Here is a 19,175-nt window from a genome sequence, read left to right on the forward strand (position 1 = left end):
TCATTACTAATACATTAGCATCACAATTTAGAAAATACTTGCTGGGGCTGGGCGCTGTGGCTCACGCCTGTAATCCAGGACTTTGGGAAGCTGAGGTGGGTGGATCACGAGGTCAAGAGATCAAGACCATCCTGGCCAAGATGGTGAAACCCCATCTCTACTAAAAATACAAAAATTAGCTGGGCATGGTGGCGCACGCCTGTAATCCCAGCTACTCGGGAGGCTGAGATAGGAGAATCGTTTGAACCCGGGAGATGGAGGTTGCAGTGAGCCGAGATTACACCCCTGCACTCCAGCCTGGTGACAGAGAAAGACTCTGTCTCAAAAAAAAAGAAAAAAAATACTTGCTGGGAATGAGGTGCTAACCTACTTCCAGTACTTAAATATTAAGCCAGGTTCATCACTGGAAGTCATAGAGGGGAAGGAGGCTACGCAAGGCACAGGGAATCTCAAAGGTGAAATGTGAAATGTGATGTCATGATGTGTTACTGGAGAGGCACACAGCAACTCAGAGAAGTTCCTGAGCCCATTTTATTTGTTTATTTATTTTGTTTTGTTTTATTTTATTTTATTTTATTTTTTTCTTTTCGAGATGGAGTCTTACTCTGTCACCCAGGCTGGAGTGCAGTGGCTTGATCTTGGCTCACTGCAACCTCCATCTCCCGAATTCAAGCAATCCTCTTGCCTCAGCCTCCCAAGTAGCTGGGACTACAGGCATGCACCACCGTGCCCAGCTAATTTTTTTTTTTCTGTATTTCTTTGTAGAGACAGGATTTCACCATGTTGGCCAGGCTGGTCTCGAACTCCTGACCTCAAATGATCCGCCCACCTCAGCCTACCAAATTGCTGGGATTACAGGCGTGAGCTACCATGCCCGGCTTCCTGAGATGAATTTCTACAGGTGAAAGATTTCTCCTATTCATTTCCTCATGATTCTTCGTTTCCTTTTAGTTTTGGTAGTTTGGGTTGGAAACCAAGAGTAGAGCTTCTTAACAAACCTATGCAACTAGGACACACATGAAATCCTTGCCAAATAAATTAGGTTGTATGCTCTCTGTTTCTTTCTTTTCTACAGCAATGTCAATCATGAGTCAGCAGTAGTCACAGCTTGACAAAAATAAGGCCAATCAATAACGGAGCGTTTGCCATATGCTAGGCTTTCTGCTAAGTACCCCACATGCATTGTTTCATCTTCATTATCATAAAAATTCTGAGACGTAGTTGCTCTTATTACCAGTTTTTGGGTTTTTGAACAAAAGTTCTCTGAAAAGAAATATGGAGGAAAGAGACTTTATTCCAATGAACAGTTTGAAAACCAGAGAGATGCAGCCTCCTTCTACCCCTCTATGATTTTCAAGGATGTACCTAGCCTAACATGTAAGTATTTGAAGTAAGTGCGTACCCCATTCCCAGCCTTGCAAACCAAGGAGACACAGTTTGCAAACTGAGGAGATGCAGCCTTCAGTTTGTGAACAAAAGTTTTCTGAAAAGGAATCTGGAGGAAAGAGACTTTATTCCAGTGAACAGTTTGCAAACTGGGGAAACAGCTTCAGTGTAAAACAAAAGTGCATTCCAGAGAACAGAGAGGTTCAGGTTTATAGCAAAACGTCCACCCCAGCTTCCCAATCAGGTCTGTTTATGAAAATAAAGGATTCAAACTTTCTTAGCTCTGATTGACCAACACAGCTGAGTTCTGATTGGTTGGTAGAGCTGTACCCTGATTGGTTTATATAGCTGAGTCCTGATTGGCCAAGACAGGTGAGCTCTGATTGGTTGGTTCAGGTGAGACCTGAAAGTCTCAAAGTTAAAAGGGTGTGGGTTTTGGGGGAACTCAGAGTGCATGTTTGACCTCTAACAAGCAAATGGCTCCTTGGCTCTATTCAAAATTTAGGCCCAGTTAGCCACTCAGGAGCCATCTTGAAGGATTGACTCTTTCAGGTTCACATTTATTCATTACATTTATTCACAAGTTAAAGAATTAGACACACGGCTTTCTCATTTGTAAAATAACCAAGTCACGTAAGATAATTTCTAATTTTCTCTCCCTCTCTAAAATTTTATGACTTTTAGTGCTATGTAATATATCCAGATTTATAGTGAATAGAGCACCTAACTATATGCCAGGCACTAAGCTAGGCGTTTTCACGAATGCTATTTGGTAATAGTTGACTACCAATGTGATTGGAGAGGCTGTTACCTACACTGACAATTCAATATTGTGAGGATTTCAACCACCAATTCAACTATATTCGGAATATACTGTATATGCATTTCTCTGATGTTCACGGCTGAGTTCTTGGTTAAATAAAACAAATGTAAAAACATGGCATGTAATTGTTTGCTTTATGTTTTGGAAAAAATAATAAACAACACTAACAACTTTGGAACCACAGTGATTTTTCTTTTGTCATTGACCTCTTGCAGAACAATGAATTGGACGTAATTCGTTTTTTTATTCTAACGTAACAATTCTCTCAACCTTATAGATTTCAGGGGAGTAGGAGGCAGGAGGGAGTGAATAGGACAAAAAGAATTCTTTCTATTGAAAAGGAGATGTGGCCGGGCGCAGTGGTTCACGCCTGTAATCCTAGCACTTTGGGAGGGTGAGTCTCAGGATTTCGAGACCAGCCTGGCCAACATGGTGAAACCCCGTCTCTACTAAAAATACAAAAATTAGCCGGACGTGGTGGTTCGTGCCTGTAATCCCAGCTACCCGGGAGGCTGAGGCAGGAGAATCACTGGAACCTGGGAGGCAGAGGTTGCAGTGAGCTGAGATCGCGCCCCTGCACTCCAGCCTGGGCGACAGAGTGAGACTCTACCTCAAAAAAAAAAGAGATGTTTGTAAGAGGCCCACAGAAGTTCTCAGCACCAGACCAGGTGTGGTGGCTTACGCCACCCTGGGGTAGGAGGCAGGAGGGAGTGAAAAGGACAAAAGAATTCTTTCTATTGAAAAGGAGATGTTTGTCTATTGATACAATCCCAGCACTTTGGGAGGCAGAGGCAGGAGGATCAGTTGAGCCCAGGAGTTCGGGACCAGCCTGGGCAACATAGGGAGACCGTGTCTCTATAAAAATGTATTTTAAAAAAAGGAAGAAAGGAAAAAAGAAGTTCTCAGCACTGTTGAAGAGAGAAACGAGCCATCCTCAAGTCATCCTGTGGCCTACCTGAGAGGCAGCTCCTGATATACCTGCTGTTTATTAACTATGTCATTAAGGGTGATTTCTGTCTCCAAAACAAACCACTCAAAGTTTTACTTTAGTTTTGAAAAGTAGTGTTCCTATGGTAAGTAGTCAGCTGAACCATTTTAAAAGCCCACCTTTCAGGGTTTTGCTGTAGTAGGTTATTCCTTGTAATGAAAAAAATTTTCTTGAAAATTAATGAATCATTATTTTTTAAATTTTGTTTTGTAAGTATGCCTTTGTTTCTTTAAAGCTCTCATCATGAAGGCCTCGTCTCTTTTCTCAGTCATCACTACGGCAAACTTTAACAACTTAGTTAGAATTTACAAAACTGTGGCAAAAATACTGTTATGTACTTCAGAAAGTAAAGAATGGGAATGCATGACTTTTTCAAGTTCCCTTTACATAGCAGGTTGTGTGCCTTTCAGCCAAAATGAAAATAATAATAATAATAATAATACATTGAAATAGGTAATATTTTATTTATTAAAGTTATACATTCACAAAATTTGTTCCTCCTTAAATTGAAGTTCAGCTTATAAATCTTATTATTCTGTTTTTAAGGTTAGCAAATTTTAATGATCACTTTTTAAAAGTTTTTGTTTACTATTTGGTCCCCTTTATGAAAGTACTAAATAAACATATTGAACCAGCTTATATAACTTAATTTCTTTTCCATGCACTTCAATTAACTGACCAAATTTAATAATTCTTCTAAGTCTAATGAATTAAAGTCAAAATGCTGTGAACCTTAAGTTATCTTAAAAATTCTGGCTGGGCGCGGTGGCTCAAGCCTGTAATCCCAGCACTTCAGGAGGCCAAGGAGGGCGGATCACAAGGTTAGGAGTTCGAGACCAGCATAGCCAACATGGTGAAACCCCGTCTCTACTAAAAATACAAAAAACAGCTGGGTGTGGTGGCAGGCACCTGTAATCCCAGCTACTTGGGAGGCTGAGGCAGGAGAATTGTTTGAACCCGGAAGGTGGAGGTTGCAGCGAGCTGAGATCGTGCCATTGCACTCCAGCCCAGGCAACAGGGTAAGACTCGGTCTCCAAAAAAAAAAAAAAAAAATTCCAACTCTGTATATAAGCAATACATGATTCCAAATCCAAATCATTGGAAATACAAGGCTGTCCTGTTTCGCCAGCAGACCAGCTTCTCTTTCATCACCAATACGTAAAATAATAAGGAAGTACAAATTTTAAAGTAAAAAATATCAATACCTTGATTTTGCTCCTTTTAAACATTTTTGTACATAATTCTAAGCTTTGTCAGGGCAAAAAGAAGCTTACTCACCAAGTAAATGATTACATAATCTTTCACAACTTTAGAAATTGCCTTCCTATCTATTTTGGGAATTGACTTCTCAGGAGGTTTGAGGTTGCATTGTGACCTTGAGTCTTGCCTCAAATTAAACCCAGTTTAATACTGAAGCCTGCCTTGTACCTTACCACTATTGTTCATCTTTACTACCCTGCTCAACGTTTTCTTTTTGCTTATCTTTAACATGCTAGATAATTGATATTTGTGTTATACTTACTGTATATTGCCTGTCTTTCTCCATGAGAATGTCATCTCTATGAGGACAGGAATTTTTCTTTTTCTTTTTCTTTTTTTTTTTTAACGGAGTTTCACTCTTGTTGCCCAGGCTGGAGTGCAATGGCATGATCTCGGCTCACTGCAACCTCCACCCCCTGGGTTCAAGTGATTCTCCTGCCTCAGCCTCCCGAGTAGCTGGGATTACAGGCATGAGCCACCACGCCTGGCTAATTTTGTATTTTTAATAGAGATGGGGTTTCTCTATGTTGGTCAGGCTGGTCTCGAACTCCCAACCTCAGGTGATCCGCCCACCTCAACCTCCCAAAGTGCTGGGATTACAGGGATGAGCCACCGCACCTGGCCAGGACAGGAATCTTTCTAGGGCTTTTTGCTCTTTGACAGATGTTAAGCACCCAGAACTGTTCCTAAATTATTTAGAAAATAGGCCAGGTGTGGTGGCTCATGCCTGTAATGTGCCAGTTGGAATTCTGCAATATCTACATATATGTAGGTACAGTATGTGTGTATGTACATATGTATGTATCTATACAGTATATAGCCTTTTCAGACTGGCTTCCTTCATTTAGTAAAATGTATTTACGTTTCTTCCATGTCTTAGTACCTTGATAGCTCATTTCTTTTTAGCACTGAATAATATTCCATTGTCTGTGTGTACCAAAGTTTATTTATCTATTTATCTACTGAAGAACATATTGGCTGCCTCCAAGCTTTAGTAATTATGAATAAAGCTGCTATAAACATCCTTGTGCAGGTTTTTTTGTGGTCATAAGTTTTCAACTTCTTTGTATAAATGTCAAGAAGTGTGATTGCTAGACGATATGGTAAAAGGATCTTAGTTTTTTTGTTGCTGTCGTTGTTTTTGTTGTTGTTGTTGTTGTTTTGAGATGGAGTCTTGCTCTGTGTCCCAGGCTGAAGTGCAGTGGCACGATCTTGGCTCACTGTGAGCTCACGCCATTCTCCTGCCTCAGCCTCCTGAGTAGCGGGGACTACAGGCGCCCGCCACCATGCCTGGCTAATTTTTTGTATTTTTAGTAGAGACGGGGTTTCACCGTGTTAGCCAGGATGGTCTCGATCTCCTGACCTTGTGATCCACCTGCTTCGGCCTCCCAAAATGCTGGGATTACAGGCATAAGCCACGGCGCCCGGCCAAAGGATCTTAGTTTTGTAAGAAACTGCCAAACTGTCTTTCAAAGTGGCTGTACCATTTTGCATTTCCGCCAGCAATGAATGAGAGTTCCTATTGCTCCACATCCTCACCAGCGTTTGGTGTCATCCGTGTTCTGGATTTTGGCCATTCTAATGGGTGTGTATGGTATTTCACCATTTTCTTCTTACAAAGAAAAAAAAATCACCTATGATAGATAATAAGCCAATGCTTACTTTTTATTTATTTATTTTTATTTTATTTTTTTGAGATGGAGTTTCGCTCTTTTTGCCCAGGCTGGAGTGCAATGGCACGATCTCAGCTCACCACAACCTCAGCCTCCCAGGTTCAAGCGATTTTCCTGCCTCAGCCTCCCTAATAGCTGGAATTACAGGCATGTGCCACCACGCCCGGCTAATTTTGTATATTTAGTAGAGATGGGGTTTCTCCATGTTGGTCAGGCTGGTCTCGAACTCCTGACCTCAGGTGATCCGCCTGCCTTGGCCTCCCAAAGTGCTGGGATTACAGGTGTGAGCCACCGCATCCGGCCTAATGCTTAACTTTTTAGATTAGTAATTGGATTTATAGAAGTTCAGGAAAGAGGTTGGTATAGGGATTAGTGAATAAAGTTTCTTGGGAAAGGAACTAGAGCTCAACTAAAAATGTTTCATGCTGGTCAGGAGGGTTACAGGGTGCATGCCGGGCAAAGACAGAAATGCAGGTAAACAGAGTGTGGAAGGAGAGATGAAGCCCGTGTGTTCTTTAGACCAGTGGTCCCCAGCCTTTTTGGCACCAGGGACTGGTTTCCAACACACAATTGGAAAAATTGTGTGTTGGGGGTTGGGGGTTGGGGGATAGATGGTTTCAGGATGAAACTTTTCCATCTCAGATCAGGCATTAGTTAGATTCTTAAAAAGAGTGTGCAACCTAGGTCCCTCAGATGCACAACTCACAATAGGGTTGGCGCTCCTGCAAGACTAATGTCGCCGCTAATCTGACAGGAGGTGGAGTTCAGGCAGTAATGCTAGCTGGCCCACAGCTCATCTCCTGCAGTGCAGTCTGGTTGGTTCCTAACAGGCCACGGACCAGTGACATCTGCTATAGACAATGGACAGATGTACCGAAAAGAGTAGAAGGTTGTATATTGGCCGATAAATTTTGTAATACCAGCTATCTTGCAGAAAGTATTTCCCATGTGCCAGCTACTGTGCTAAACACTTTATCTGTTTTACCTGTATTATCACATTTAATTCCCATGGCATTTTTTTAACTTTTTACTTTTACACAGCCTTAGACTTAGAGGAAGTTGCAAAAAGAGTACAAAAATTTCCTAAATATCCTTTAGCTAGATTCTCCAAATGTTAAAATTTTATCACATTTGGGCCAGGTGCAGTGGCTCATGCCTATAATCCCAGCACTTTGTGAGGCTGAGGCAGGAGGATCACTTGAGTCCAGGAGTTCGAGACCAGCCTGGGCAACAAAATGAGACCCTGTCTCCACAAAAAAATGGAGAAATTTAAAATTTTTTTTAATTAAAATTTTTATCACATATGCTTTATCTTAGTCTCCCTCCTTTTTCTTTCTCTGTGTGTGTGCAAACATCTGTGTGCACAAATTTTTGCTGAACCATTTGAGAGTAAGTAGCCAAGGACATCTTACCACTTTACCCTAAGTATGTCCATGTATATTTTCTAAAACAAAATGTACAGCAACCACTGTACAATGATGAAAATCAAGAAATCAACACTGGCATAGTTCTGTTATCTAATCTACAGATTTTATTCCAGTTTTGTCAGTGGTTCCCCTTATGTGCTTTATAGTTCTTGTTGTTTTAATATTTTCTACTGCTACAAGGTCCAGGTTGCACTTGGTCTTCACTTCTTTTTAGTCTCCTCTATATCAGTACAATCCCTCAGTGCTTGTCATTTATGACATTGACATTTTTGAATGACATGGGACATTCTTTTTTGGATGTCCCTTAATTTGAGTTTGCCTGATGCTTTTTTTTTTTTTTTTTTTTTTTTTGAGACGGAGTCTCACTCCGTCGCCCAGGCTGGAGTGCAGTGGCGCCATCTCGGCTCACTGCAAGTTCCGCCTCCCGGGTTCACGCCATTCTCCTGCCTCAGCCTCCCAAGTAGCTGGGACTACAGGCGCCCTCCACCACGCCCAGCTAATTTTTTGTATTTTGAGTAGAGACGGGGTTTCACCGTGTTAGCCAGGATGGTCTCCATCACCTGACCTCGTGATCCGCCTGCCTCAGCCTCCCAAAGTGCTGGGATTACAGGCGTGAGCCACCACGCCAAGCCCCCTGCCTGATGCTTCTTTATAATTAGATTCAGGCGTGTGCTTTCTCAGCAGGAATACCTGCAAGATGACATTTTGCCCATCTCAGCGCATCTCAATAGAAAGCGTGATTTTTTTTCTCCCATTGCTGATAGTGTTCACTTTAATCATCTAAGAAGTAGTACTGACAGATTTCTCCACTGTAGTTCCTACTTTTCCCATTTTAATTAGTTGGTATCTTGTTGAGAGATATTTCTCATCATATTCTCACCGTTCAAACCATGATTTTAGCATCCATTGATGATTTTCTGCCTGAATCAATTGTTACTGTGGTGATTGCCAAATGGTTCCTTTTCTAATCCCATTATTTCTTTTAAGTTGATTGGTTGGCATTCTACTGTAGGAAAGAGCTTTCCCTTCTCTCCCACTGATTCATACATTTATATCACTATAGACTCATGAATTCCCATTTTGTTCCATTGTTTACTCTCCATTACCATCATCATTTATTTTGATACTCAAATTCTCCCAAATTTGGCTGGTGAGAGCTCTTTCCAGCCAGCTCCTGTTCCTTTTGACATGCCCACGCCATTATCTGAGCACTTCCTCGCCTATGGCATGGCAAGAGTCTAGGCTCATTTAGTACTTTTGCCATCCCAGCCTTGAAATCAACCTGGGAGAGCTACTGTTTTGTTGTTGTTGTTGTTTTAACATGGTAGAGTTTTAAGGCAGGTACTATCATCGTTGCTATTTTATAAATGAAAAAGAGAAGCTCAGGAAGTTGGATATGTGGTTAGAGATAACAGAAGAATGAAGGCAACTCAATAACAGTTTGCTACCATGCCACACAAAACCATGAGGAAAACACCATTAAAATAACAACTGGGCCATGGTGGTGATTTGAGAAGACCAATTTAACTCCCATTTGGGATTAGGGACCACTACTCCCTCACCCTGGAGCACTGGCTAGCATGCGAACTCTTGCCAACTTCATCCTTGACAAAGAAACAGACAAAAAAGAGAAGAGGCCATCAGCAGCTGCTGCAGTACCTGCTAGAAAACCAAATGCACTCCACACTGGTGTTTAATTGTCAAACACTCAATGGAAATGTGATTGCACTGAATTTTGAACATCTTCAATTTTAAGAATTATCAGAAATACGCTGTCTGGGTTTTCAAAAATAAATATTTATTATCATTGGTGAATGTGATGTATCCTTGCTGGATTTTTACTATGTGAGAATACATTTTGTATTGTTTATTGAAAATGTAATAAATTGATGCAATAAGACAATTTTTAAAAAAGAATCCTCTTTTCCCAATACCCGCAGCATTTTTGACAGCTTTATTGAGCTAAAATTTTTACAGCATAAATTTCAGCTATTTAAAATGTACAACTCAAGTGGTTTTCAGTATATTTACAGAATTGTGCAACGTCACCACATTTTTAGAACATTTTTATTACCCAAAAAAAGAAACCTTCTGCCCATTGGTAATCACTCTTCATTCTCTTCCCTATGCAGCCCTAGGCAACCACTAATCTACTTTCTGTCTCTATGAATTTGCCTGTGCTAGATATTTCATAGAAGTGAAATTATACCAGATATGATTATTGTATAACCAATGACTGGTTTCTTTTACTCAGCCTAGTGTTTTCAAGGTTCATCCATGTTGTGGCATAATATCTCAACATTTTAACTTTTGTTTTTTTTTGAGACGGAGTCTAGCTCTGTTGCCCAGCCTGGAGCGCAGTGGTTCCATCTCGGCTCACTGCAAGCTCCGCCTCCCGGGTTCACGCCATTCTCCTGCCTCAGCCTCCCAAGTAGCTGGGACGACAGGCACCCCCCACCACGCCTGGCTAATTTTTTTTTTGTATTTTTAGTAGAGAAGGAGTTTCACTGTGTTAGCCAGGACGGTCTCGATCTCCTGACCCCGTGATCCACCCGCCTCGGCCTCCCAAAGTGCTGGGATTATAGGCGTGAGCCACTGCGCCTGGCCCATTTTAACTTTTTAATGCTGTCATAATGTCCCTCTTCCCATGCGGCACACATCAGACTTATTTTCCTTCTGCTTTCTTCAAATAAATATATTAAGCATGTTTTTATTTCGACAGAATTTTCTTCTTTCTAAGTTTTAATGGCTATACCAGTACTGAATCCCATGACATCCCCCTACAGTGGAAATTTCCAGGCTTGTCGTTTCAGACAATGCAGTCGTTCCTGTAATCCCTATTCATGCAGTCGTTCAAGAGGAATCTGTTTACAAAATCTGAGCCAAAGGATGACCCGCAACAATAATCACTTTACTACTCAACTGTTCCCTCTTGCAGCTAAATGAAGGTTTTGTCCTCGGGAGACTGTGACATCACCTCTAGGGCTGACAGGCCACAGCAACTGACCTCCTCATCTGGGCTTCTCCCCGGAAGAGGTGGAAGTCATTGTCATTGTTCCTCACAAAGGGCCGCTGTGCCGAAATGCAAAGTAAACAAGCAGAAATGACAGCCTGCTTCATTATAGTACTGGCACTTCTTTCTCACACTCGTTTCTTAGTAAACAGACATGGGTTTGTTTTCGCTTTTTACTTTTTATTGGTGAATATGTATTTAATATGCCTAATTTATATATATATTATGCATAACATATATAATATGCATATAATATATATAATGCATAATATATATAATATGCATATAATATATATTATGCATAATATAATATGCATAATATATATAATATGCATAATATATATATGCATAGAAACTACAGTATTGCAGTTCTAGGTAACTATTATCCAGCTTCAATAATTATCAGCCCATGGCTAATTTTGTTTCCCCTGGACGTTTACCTCCACTCTCCACCTCCATTAACAAAAGCTTCTTACTGAAAATTATTCCAAATAGTTACTTCATTGTCCCTGCCCTGTCATCCCATAGATCCAATTATTTTCATTTTGTTTTCAACAGATTATTTTGGGAACATTACTATGTGTTTGGCACAATGCCAGGTCCTGGGGATACAAAGATGAAGATGACATTGTTTGGGCAGTTTACAGACCAGGAACTAGAAACACAAACATTGTGTTTTATGATAACATGAGGTTGGAGGATGGACAGAGCTGATCCTGACACAGCCTGGATCAGGAAGCGGTGGGGTTTAGAAACAAAACCATTAATAGTAATTACATGGCCAGGCGCGGTGGCTCACACCTGTGATCCCAGCACTTTGGGAGGCCAAGGTGGGTGGATCACCTGAGGTTGGGAGTTTGAGACCAGCCTGATCAACATGGAGAAACGAAAAATACAAAATTAGTCGGGCATGGTGGCGCATACCTGTAATCCCAGCTACTCGGCAGGCTGAGGCAGGAGAATAGCTTGAACCCGGGAGGAGGAGGTTGCGGTGAGCCGAGATCACGCCATTACACTACAGCCTAGGCAACAAGAGCAAAACTCCGTCTCAAAAAAAAAAAAAAAAAAATGGTAATTACATGCTGGGGTGAGGGTAAGTTTACAGTAAAGTTGCTAGTATGGAAGTGCTTATGTGCTATTATTTTAAAGTTTAGCCGGGGTTAAAGTAATGAGGTTGGTGTTGGCTAAGCTGTGAAAGCAAGTTCGATGGAACCCTGGGTCCACTGTACTGGGCATGAATCACAATCTAGAAAACCCAGAGTACTTATTGCAAAGTCACGGTGATAGCTCTTCTGTTTCCCACATTACCGCAAATTTCCCCTAAGGTGAGGCCTGCAACTAGCTTGAATGGGGAAAGTCAGGGGGTAGGTATAAATTAATATCTTCATAAATTTGTATCAGCCTCACAGGTATGAATCTAAGTTAAATGTGTATAAACATATAAAATATATATGTATCTATATATAGCCAGTCAAAAATGGGAAGAAATTGAATTGCCTCTATATTAAGAGAGACATAATAAAACCAGAAAGAAGCTTTGCCTGATGAAAGGAGGTGGCTTCTACAGGCCACCTGGTCTAGACAGCTGACACCCCCTGGGGTACGGGGACAGTTCTTTGGTGCAGTGATCAGCATGTCCTTAACAGACTGTTCCTGAGGTAATGCCTACTGCGATCTGCTCACCTGTGATCTGTCCACATGCCGTCTGCCTGCCCTGGGATCTGTGCGTGCATGCAGGTCTCTCTGGTCCGGAAGCCAGAGCTGGGATGGAATTCAATGAACCACAAAAGTCTCCCTCTCACTATCAATTTTGAAGAATGAAGAAGAGGTAGGCAGGCAAAGACAAAAAACTCAGGGTGAGGGCATAAATATAAGCAGAGGTATCGAGGCAGGAAACAGCACAGCCAGGTCACAGCAGTTCAGCACCCACTGGGACGAGTGCAAGACAAGAAGCATCGAAGGAACACAGGCAGGTGAGAAAGGTAGGGCCAGGTTCGAGAGGGATTCCTGCATCCTGTGAAGGAACTGGGCTTCACTGAGGGCTGAGAAGCAGGATAGGTGGTGCATTAGAAGGAGTCCTCGAGCAGCATGTGGACAGCACATGGGAGCAGAGGATCCAGGCAGGAAGGTGGTGCAGCGTCAAGGGCAGAGGGAGGCAGCCTTCAACCAGTTCAGAAATGAACCCAGGGTGTCATGGGCAGGGTTATGCCCTGCACCACTCCCCCAACTCATGTTGAAGTCTTGACCCCCGGTACCTCACAATGTGACATATTTGGAGACAGGGCTTTTATTTATTTTATGAGATGGAGTCTCGCTCTGTTGCCCAGGCTGGAGTGCAGTGGCGTGATCTCGGCTCACTGCAAGCTGCGCCTCCCGGGTTCAAGAGATTCTCATGCCTCAGCCTCCCCAGCAGCTGGGATTACAGGCTCGCTACCACAGGGCAGATCCCTCACGAGAGTAGATCCCTCAAGAATAGCTTGGGGCATCCCCGTGGTAACAAGTGAATTCTCGCTCTATTAGTTCACAGGAGAGCTGGTTGTTTAAAAGAGCCTGGCAGCTCCTCCTCCCTGCTTGCTTTCTCTCTCACCATGTGACAGGCCTGCTCCCACTCTGCCTTTCACCATGAATAAAAACTTCCAGGCTGGGCGTGGTGGCTCAAGCCTGTAATCCCAGCACTTTGGGAGGCCGAGGTGGGAGAATCACGAGGTTAGGAGATCGAGACCATCTTGGCTAACATGGTGAAAACCTGTCTCTACTAAAATACAAAAAATTAGCCAGGTGTAGTGATGCATGCCTGTAATCCCACCTACCCTGGAGGCTGAGGCAGGGGAATCGCTTGAACCCGGGAGGCAGAGGTTGCAGTGAGCTGAGATCACTCCACTGCACTCCAGCCTGGCAACAGAGCAAGACTCTGTCTCACATTAAAAAAAAAAAAAAAAAAAAAAAAAGCTTCCTGAGGCCTCACCAGAAGCAGAGGCAAGCACTATGCTTTTTTTTTTTTTTTTTGAGATGGAGTCTGGGCTGCTGCCCAGCCTGGAATGCAGTGGCACAATCTCAGCTAACTGCAGCCTCTGCCTCCAAGGTTCAAGCGATTCTCCTGCCTCAGCCTCCCAAGTAGCTGGGATCACAGGTGTGCGCCACCACACTCAGCTAATTTTTGTATTTTTAGTAGAGATGCAGTTTCCGCATGTTGACCAGGCTGCTCTGGAACTCTGGACCTCAAGTGATCCACCCATCTTGGTCTCCCAAAGTGCTGGGATTACAGGCATGAGCCACCACCCCTGTCCTACTATGCTTCTTATACAGAAGCATAGTATAAGATTCTGCAGCATTCTGTCTGCAGAATTGTAAGCTAAAATAAACCTCTTTTATTTATAAATTACCCAGCCTCAGGTATTCTTTAATAGCAATGTAAAATAGACTAACACAACAGCCATCTACATGCCAAGGAGAGAGTCCTCAGAAGAAACCAACCTTTCTGACATTTTGATCTTGGACTTCTAGCTCCAAAATTATGAGAAAATAAATTTCTGTTGTTGAAGCCACCCAGTCTGTGGCAGCCCTAGCACACAAATACAAGGGTACAATACGAAGTGCAAGAGGGTCAGGAAAATCAGCAAGACATCAGTTGCAAGAGAGGATAGAGGAGAAAGGATCGGGGAGGTCTCCCAGACCTCTTGCTTGACGACTGAGTAGAAGGCAATGTCGCTACCTGTAACGGGATCCAGGGATGAGTTGGATCTCAGGGCCTGTGGATGAGACATCCCAGTAAAAATGCATAGCAGACAGTTGGATGTAAAAGTCTGAAGCATTTCAAGAAGAGTGAAGCAACTATGATTTTTGTCCCATTTCTGGGACCCTATTGCTCTGTGATATCTCTGAGCTTCAGTTTCTTCAACCGTAAAAAAGGTATATTGGTGGGGCGTGGTGGCTCATGCTTGTAATCCCAACACTTTGGGAGGCCGAGATAGATGGATCACTTGAGGGCAGGAGTTTGAGGCCAGCCTGGTCAACATGGTGAAACCCCCTCTCCAATAAAAATACAAAAATTAGCCAGGGGTGGTGGTGCATGCCTGTAATCCCAGCTACTGGGGAAGCTGAGGCAGGAGAGTCGCGTGAACCCAGGAGGCAGAGGTTGCAGTAGCCGAGATTGTGTGACTGCACTCCATCTCAAAAAAAAGAAAAAAACAAAAAGGTATACTAATACCTTTCCTGTCTACCAAGGAGAGTAGTTGAAGGGGCAAATGATAATAATACCGTACATGTGAAAATTCCCTGAAAACTGAATAAGGCAGCATTTAAAAAAAATAAATTATAATTATATATAAGCTTTTCTGGGACACCAAAAGATGATTTTAAAGTTTTGCTGAGTTCAGTTGAGGCTTTAAGAACAATTTGCCTCAAAATGACAAAGTTCTTTCTGGGCGTGATCATTTTATCAAATCCTGGATCTGGTAGTTAAAAGTGTCAATTTTTTCTTTTTTGTTTTGTTCTGTTTGTTACCAAAGGCTATAATTATTTGGGGGCAATTTGCCATTTCTAGAATCTTAATCATACTGGCTTATAATGCTGTCTGCTCTGAACAGAGCTTATTTATAACTACACAATTACATGCATTTCTTTAAGACTTAGGAGGAATATTATAAATCAGGGATAAATTCTTTCATAAGTGAAATCAGAAAGAAATTAGAGAAGTAATGAGCCTTGACCGCCTTAGGTACTGTTGCTGTGATTGTTAAATGCATTAGCTAATAGTTTTACCATGGATACTATATAATACTATCACACGGTATATGTTTTAATAATCATATCAAAGCAATCCGTGGTGCAACATAATTTCTAAACTATGATTCTAAGGTTAAACATGTCTAAAAATGAAAGTGGTATGACCACCGTTTGCCACTAGGGGGAAGCAATCGATTGACCATAAACTCATCAAGTCCCAGCGGGCGCGAGGCTGCCGGTTGGATCAAGGAATCTTGAATGATTCTTTCAGCTCAGAGTCACTCTGTGGTTCAACCACTGTGCTTGCAGTTTCAAGTTCCAATTGAACAAGGAAATACCTTTTAATATTTTAGATAACGTTGCTAAGTATAAAGAGGGTTATTTCTCAGGGGGGTGTTGCAGGACCCTAGGAAACAAAAACTGTTAGAACTTTAGAGGTCTTGACTGGTCGCGGTGGCTCACACCTGTAATCCCAGCACTGTGGGAGGCTGAGGCAGGCGGATCACGAGGTCAGGAGATCGAGACCATCCTGGCTAACACGGTGAAACCCCGTCTCTATCAAAAATACAAAAAGTTAACCGGGCGTGGTGGCGGGCGCCTGTAGTCCCAGCTACTCGGGAGGCTGAGGCAGGAGAATGGCGTGAACCCTGGAGGCGGAGTTTGCAGTGAGCCGAGATCGCACCACTGCACTCCAGCCTGGGCGACAGAGCGAGACTCCGTCTCAAAAAAAAAAGAACTTTAGAGGTCTTACATCCTACCAGTAACCTGTAAGGTCACAGCCATAAAGGTTTTCTCTCTGGTCCTCTGTGGCAACGCAGGATTGTAAAAATCAAATTACTATACTTGATTAATAACTCATCAAGGATAAAATAGTATAATACATAGGCCCAGCAACTCTAACAAGTGACTGGAATTTTTTTTTTTTTTTTTTTTTGAGACAGGGTCTCACTTCTCACCCAGGGTGGAGTGCAGTGGCGTGATCTCAGTTCACTGCAACCTCCACTTCCCAGGCTCAAGCAATCCTCCCACGTCAGCCTCTCGAGTCTCTGGGACTGCAGGCGTGCGCCACCACACCTGACTAATTTTTGTAGAGATGGGGTTTTGCCATGTTCGACAGGCTGGTCTTGAGCTCCTGAACAAAAGTGATCCGCCTGCTTTGGCCTCTCAAAATGCTGGGATTAGAAGCGGGAGCCACCACACCCTGCCCAAACTCAATTTTATATCTATAAAGTTTCACTCTTTTAAAAAATTATCATTGTAATAATATATATCAAAAAACTTGAAAAAAATACAAAATTATGAGAGTGAAGATAAAGATTAAACCGCTGTTTACATTTTATTTTCTTAAATGGTTTCCCAAATTACTGTATTTAATTAAGTCAACACCTTAAATCTCTTCTGGAATAAGGAAAGCAGGATGGGTAGATAGACCGACACAGATGTGAGGAATTATCTCAATAGTTTCCAAACCTGGCTGATGGTCAGAATTACCTGGTGAGCTTTTTAAAACTAAATCAGAATCTCTTTGGGGGAGGGAGGAGAGGAAAGAAGGAAGGTAGACTCCAGAGAGAGAGAGCGAGAGAGCGAGAGAGGAGTGTGTGTGTGGTGTGTGTGTTTGGAGTTACCCAGTTGATAGTTTAGAGTTGGCGTTTGCGAACTGCTGAGGTAAACAAGTTTGCAGGTGTTGCCACAGAAAATATACAGAGCTTCCTTAGTGTTCATGGGGATGTAAAAACAAAAAAAAAGAAAGAAAATATAAGGCACCAGAATGGTTAAGAACTTAAATTTAACCCCAATAGTGGAGACCAAATTAGAATTAAATTATTTTACCAAAAAGGAAAAATTACCTTGTCATATAAAAACTCGTGGCAAGCATGCATTTGACATATTGATAACTGTAATGATACGTGTGGGTTTTTTTTTCAGTCAGCGATCTTTTATTAGAGAAAGGAGTTTATTCTAATCCTCAATACTGAGAACAGTTTGTCTCTGAAAGTATATATAGATGAACAAACTGCTAAACAAGAAAACGGTCCAGGAGCAGTGGCTCATGCCTATAATCCCAGCAGTTTGGGAGGCCGAAGCAGGTGGATCATGAGGTCAGGAGATCGAAATCATCCTGGCCAACGTAGTGAAACCCCGTCTCTACTAAAAAATACAAAAATTAGCCGGGCGTGGTGGCGCATGCCTGTAATCCCAGCTACTCGGGAGGCTGAGGCAGGAGAATTGCTTGAACCGGAGAGTGGGAGGTTGCAGTGAGCCGAGATCATGCCACTGCACTCCAGCATGGTGACAGAGCAAGACTCCGTCTCAAAAAAAAAAAAAAGAAAGAAAGGAAAGAAAACAAGAGTTCTCATTCACAAAGGACCTTTGCAGTTTAAAAAAAAAAAAAAAGGCATCAGCATTTCTCAGGATAGTCACTTACATCACTTACGTTTCAGGGACACTAGATTATTCTCTCTTTTTAATTCTGAGACAGAATCTCGCTCTGTCACCCAGGCTAGAGTACAGTGGTGCCATCACCGCTCACTGCAGCCTCAACTATGGGCTTGTGCCACCACACTCGGCTAATTTTTGTAGTTTTTGTAGAGATAGGAGTCTCACTATGTTATCCAGGCTGGTCTCCAAGTCCTGGGCTCAAGTGATACTACTGCCTCTATTTCCCAAAATGCTGGGATTACAGGTGTGAGCCACTGCTCTTGGCCCAGGGTAGTATTAAAGGAAGATCCCAGACCTGACAGAGATGAAAATAAGAGAAAAGATGATTAGTCTCCTTTATTTTGGAAGCAGAGGAATGCCAAGAAATTCTTTAAAAGGCAAGTGGTTGGCCATTAATAATCGCCTGGGCTGGGAGTGCAGTGATTGTGGGACTTTGCATAATTTGAATGTTTATTTTATTCTAATATTTTTCCAAGAAGAAGCCATAATTTTATTTATGATAGAAACAGGTACAAATTTCAAACCAAGTTGCAGTTATTCTTTTCAAACCCGTGAAAAAAGTCATTTTCAGGTGGTCACATTGTTAATTCCATAATAGCAGTTACAATGTCATTACTCTTGTTCTTCAAGGCTGGGACTGCCTTTGCTCTCAATACATTTGCTTGTGACATGACCAATTCTACGTCCTTAACTTCCACACCTGTATCATCAACCTCTGCCTCTCCAGTCTCCTCTTGTATAGTTGGAGTCTGTGTGTTTTCTTGAATGTTTGAGACAGCTCACTCTGTGTCTCAGCAGGTGCTACCCATGCTTGTTAAGATAAATCCTTGATCTTGGCTTCCCCAAAAACACACACATAGGTGTCTGAAGCAGGGTTCTTGTAGACATCTGGTTTTGTGATGACAAAGAAGATATTCTTAGATTTCCAGTAGTGACTGTAGTAACCCCTGTTATCTATGGAAGACCGAGTTTGGACATAGCCTTACGTGCCTTCTTTTCACTCTAACTCTGTTTTGCTTTACCGATTGACACTCATTGATTTCAGCTACTGCTGCCAGCTGGGCTGATTGTGTGGTGTCTCTGTGGAATCCTGTTCCTCAAGCTCTGGTACTGATTTATCACTGTCAGCTTCTGTTCCAGACCCGGTCTCCACCTGGGGCTGTGGCAACTTCCGCTCTGTAGCAAAAATGGTTTCTGTGGCTTCACCAGGCATTTAATGCAGGGAACATGAGACCAGGATGGTGGCAGAAAGACAGCCAGCAAGAAGGCAACAGTTTGTTTTTTTAAAACTAAACGGGGCTGGGCGCGATGGCTCACACCTGTAATCTCAGCACTTTGGGAGGCCCAGGCAGGCAGATCACTTCAGGTCAGGAGTTCAAGACCAGCCTGGCCAATATGGTGAAATCCCATCTCTCCTAAAAATACAAAGATTAGCCAGGTG

General features: G+C 42.4%; 1 pseudogene; it reads right to left on the reverse strand.

The window, feature by feature from the left end:
• Positions 1–18,309: 18,309 nt before the first annotated feature.
• LOC100461825 (nascent polypeptide-associated complex subunit alpha-like) lies at positions 18,310–18,947 on the reverse strand (annotated as a pseudogene).
• Between the last annotated feature and the right edge of the window lie 228 nt (positions 18,948–19,175).

Source organism: Pongo abelii, chromosome 3 (assembly GCF_028885655.2).
Source record: "Pongo abelii isolate AG06213 chromosome 3, NHGRI_mPonAbe1-v2.0_pri, whole genome shotgun sequence".
Classification (NCBI taxonomy): Eukaryota; Metazoa; Chordata; class Mammalia; order Primates; family Hominidae; genus Pongo; species Pongo abelii.